Source organism: Frankliniella occidentalis, unplaced genomic scaffold (genome assembly GCF_000697945.3).
Source record: "Frankliniella occidentalis isolate FOCC.00 unplaced genomic scaffold, Focc_3.1 Scaffold342, whole genome shotgun sequence".
NCBI lineage: Eukaryota > Metazoa > Arthropoda > Insecta > Thysanoptera > Thripidae > Frankliniella > Frankliniella occidentalis.
Window position 1 is genome coordinate 58,350 of NW_026267465.1, and position 4,181 is coordinate 62,530.

General features: G+C 58.4%; 3 protein-coding genes across 3 annotated transcripts in view; 2 read left to right on the forward strand and 1 right to left on the reverse strand.

Moving 5' to 3' along the window:
* Positions 1-2,586, reverse strand: part of LOC113204739 (gastrula zinc finger protein XlCGF57.1-like) — a 35,522-nt gene extending 32,936 nt beyond the window's left edge. The window contains exon 1 of the mRNA XM_052274162.1: positions 1,801-2,586. The gene's annotated coding sequence lies outside the window, so the exon portion shown is untranslated. The remainder of the gene's footprint in view (positions 1-1,800) is intronic.
* The window catches only part of LOC127751101 (uncharacterized), a 26,442-nt gene that overhangs the window by 18,931 nt on the left and 3,330 nt on the right, over positions 1-4,181 (forward strand). The gene's annotated exons all lie outside the window — the stretch shown is intronic.
* Positions 1,171-4,181, forward strand: part of LOC113216314 (uncharacterized) — a 79,577-nt gene continuing 76,566 nt past the window's right edge. Inside the window, exon 1 of the mRNA XM_052274153.1 lies at positions 1,171-1,571. The gene's annotated coding sequence lies outside the window, so the exon portion shown is untranslated. The remainder of the gene's footprint in view (positions 1,572-4,181) is intronic.

Sequence of the window (4,181 nt, forward strand, 5' to 3'; positions counted from 1 at the left end):
AATTTGGATCTTAAAATCTATATCCCCGCCTATGCCGCGCCGCCGCCGTTGTGAGGTGAGCGGCTGAGCGACTCGCAGTCGCCGGCAACGTACAGCACGCGCCGCGCCGCTGGCGGTTGGGGTGCCTACCCCGGCGGGCGCGCGGCTGGTCCAGCGTCCAGCGCGGAGCCCCGCCAGCGGCCCACCTGGACATCCGTGACCGAAGCACCACATCGTCACGTCGCTTTCGCTTCCATTTGTGTTGATATTATTTATATTTTTCAAACGGAGAAATGTGGAAATTCGAGGCGGTACGGGTGGTATTTGCATAAAGGGGAAACTATACGCAAGCACAACAAATGTTTTGTAAGTAAACGGCGAGGGCCAATTTCAAAGTTTCGAAGCTGCCGTTCCATTTGCTCTGCTCACGGGTGAATGAAGTGAGGGGGAAGAGGGGGAGGCAGGGGGTTAGGGCAAGGAGATAGGGTCAGCGAACCGCCAGGGCAAGAAAGCGTGGGCGAAGGGCAGCGCCGGGGCAGGCCGGGGCGGCGGGTCGAGGCTGACGCACACCCAGCCGGCGGGCGGGATGGGGTTGCGAGGGACAGCGAGTCCCGCCCTGACCTGAGTCAACAAACTTAATGGGATGCAGCTAGCTACAGAAGCGTGAAAACTTGCAAACGAAAATAAACCCCAGTGAGGAAGTTTAGCCGTTGTTACTGTCACAGTGACGTCAAAATGGACCCTTCATTTTGACGTACGTACTCCCTGCACTCACTGTAACCGAAAGATTGACGTCTGGCCTCATTAAACCATTTCGATAAAGCGGCGGAGAAGAGGAAGAATGTGGGAAATGGCAAAACGGATGTAACTATGTTATTGCTTAGTGGGCTTAAATCGAGCTTTTAGAAGAACAAAAGGAATAAAAAAAGCGCGATATAAGCGCCTAATAAAGCATTCCGGTAAAGCTGAAATGCCGAAGAATGCAGGGAACAAGAAAACGGAGGTACCCATGTTGAAGCATAGTAATTTCCGTTTTCATCTTCCCCGCATTCTTTTGCATTTCAGCTTTACCGGAATGCTTTATAGGCGCTGGTGTTCCAGTGGGGCACTCAGCACCAATACGCATTCTAGATTCGAGTTCCTCCTCGACTGCCCCGACACTGTCTGCACCGCCTCTGACGTCACGGCGGCCCGAGCTCCCGAGCCGAGCCGCGCTCCGGGCCCGGGCCGGGATCGGGATCCTGTCTGTAGAGCTATCACGTTTCCGTATTTCGCGCGATTTCGCGCCGCCGGCGTGCCGGGGGACGGGAACGGGTCCCCGATTGCGCTCGTCCTAGCACTAAAGAGTATCCCTAGCTCCAACCCGAACCCTCGTTTGCTAAAACACCACCTTGAGCTCTCAAATCAAGGCAAATGGCAGGACCAACTCAACAGAGGACAAGCATTTTTCGAATCGCCGTGGATTTTGCAAAAGTGGAACTGGTGGAACAACTACAACCAACGTACTGTTCGCTGTCGTTTGAAGGTTGTCTAAGAACTGCAAATCGTGCTGGAATGGCGAAGAAAACTTTATCCGACGACCGGCTAAAAAGGTTAGTTCAACGTGACTTCCAAGTCAAACAGTTTCTTTCAAACTTTGTTTATTTGTGGATAGTGCAGAAGGTATCCTGAACAAGATAAACGTTTGGTCTTGACCGTAAAGACTAACCGACGCACATTGAGAGCAAGTCTTTCGAAGCATCCGCCCACGCGGCGAGTATTTAGGTTAGGTTTTCGCCTGGTTGAGGTTATGTTGTTAGAGGGAGGTTACTGGTTACTCACCGAGCCGTGTTCCAGCAGAGCCCGAGGAATCTCTCTGATCCCAGATTAGGTTGCTTTCCGGGCCGACGATGCAGTCTGTCGTCCAATTCGTCTTGTTTTTTTCCTACTGCTGCTCTCTGGCCGTTCCTCTGTCGTCGCAGTGGCAGAGTCAGTCGCGTCGGAAGTCGGCAGTCGGCAATGGGGTTGCGGCTGATGGCGGATGGGCGAAACGTGGGGGTATCGCTGCGCTCGGCCGGCCAGGGCGTCGGGGTTACTGCGGCCGGCCGAGCGAGCAGGGGCCCTCTGGGATGGGGCTCGTGGAGAGGAAACGAATCCCGTGAACGTGAAAGAATTACATTTTCGCTTGATTTCCCGGGCCGGCAAGGCGGGGGGCCCGCAGCCCGCGGCCCGCCCGTGGCGCGCGCCACGGAGAGTCCATTGTTTGGGACGCAAAGCCGCGGGTCGCCGACCCGAATGGAGACCCAATTTCGTTCCATTTTCCTGGAGCGTGGAGGAGAAACTCGATCGACATGTTGTTGGGCGTTCTTGGCCCTGCCTGCTGTTTCCTCGTTTCTTTTCTGGTGTCGAAGGCCAAAAGCTCCAAGAAGACCTGTCACCCGCGCGGGTCCGGAGGTGGTCGACCTTTGTGCTGCTGGAGGTGGTGGTGTGTGTGTGTGTGGGTGCGTGACCCGCTTGATCGGGCGGGTCGCCGACCTCCACCACGAGAGCGCGCGCGGCCCCGTGTGCGGCCCTGCTGACCTCACTGATGCACTGATTGCTCCTTTGAACGGTTCGCCGCAGCCGCAGTGGATCAGGGTCTCCTCTTATCATTTTCAGCCCCCCACCTCCAACCCCTGCTAGCTGCCCTACGACTTCCTCCTCTGGCATCTTTGTCCCCCGGGGAAGCGAGCGGAGCGCCGCCACCTCGCCCTCGCTCGCCCGCTCACCCGCCTGGCCCGACACTACTCCTCCAGATTACTTCAACTTGAGCAGAACTAGAGACCCGCGCCGACCCCGACGGAAATGGAAAACGAAGCCGAAGCTGCGTCGTCGACGACGTCGATCGACCCTGCGAAAGTCCGCCGCCGCCGCCCCGTCCTCGACTTGTCCGATCAGACGTGCCGCCGACGCGCCCCGCCCGCTGCAGTCGCAGGCGAGCGCCAATAAGTTTCCCCGCCGCCGGCAAAGCCATTGCTGAACTACTCGGAACATCTCATGTCGGAACAGACCTAATAAAAGCATTCCGGTAAAGCTGAAATGCAGAAAAATGCTTTTCCATTCTTCTACTTTTTAGCTTCACCGGAATGCCTTATAAGAGTAGATTCAATGCGAAACCCGACGCCGGCGGAGAAACGGCATACCTTCCTATTTGGGTCTTGTTCCTAGTCGATCGGCGGCACGCAGCAGCTGTAAGCTGCTGTAAGCTCTCGCAGAGCATATTTCGCTGTAAACTTGGTTGGCGTCTTATGGCGCCAAAAATTTTGCGTCCTTCTAAGAACGCCATCATCTGGCGCCCATATTTTGTTCTGAGAAGAGGAACCCCAAACAGTTTTCACTGAACTCGCCCCGCCGTCGTTTCGCACTAGAGTTCTCCTTACCTTACACACACCTTCACATGCACACACGGGAGGGCGGCCGTCTGTCTGTGTGTGCGTGCGTGTGTGTCCGAGCGCGCTCGCCCTTCCCCGCTCTGCCACGTGTCGGTCTCTCAGTAACGGCCCCTCCCACTCCCCCCACTTTTCCCCCTATAGAATCCCCTATAGGATCGGACCCGTCGTCGCGCCCCTGTGCGACACCGGAGGGGGCCCGGGTGGCTCTGCTGCCCAGCGCCTTTGCTTTGTTCTGCGTCCGACACGGGGTAAGCGCGCGCAGCGGACGCTGCCGGCCCGGTGGTCTGATCGGCGGCCCTGCCCCGCTGCCGCGCCGTGGACCCTCCCCCCAGCGCACTGGCTGTCTAATTCCCTGGGAATGTGTCTCTGAATGCAAAGCGAGGGGCCGGCGGCGCCCCGGCGGGCGCAGACTTGCAGCGCTCGGCTCAGCCGGGCTGGTCTTGGTCGCACCCCCTCACCCTCCCTTAATCCGCTCCGCCGCCTCATTCGCCGGCTCGGAGGGGACTTAGCTTTAATTTGGGCCGCCAGGGCTGGCGGGTCGGGCGCGCAGTGCAGGGCAGCAGGGGGCACTCCCCTCGGCGGCGGGCTGGACCGGGTACCACCAGCGGCTACTACCCACGTCCCCTGGGGGTCGGGTCGGGTGTGTGTGGGGTCGCTCGCTACAGCTGCTGCCTCGCCTCCCTCTGCGTGGGGGGTCGTGTTAGTTAAGCTGGTGCGGTGGGTACCCTTCCCTACACAGTGTATACTGGGCCTCGCTATCGGCCGGTAACTGACCGGTATAACCCCCCCACC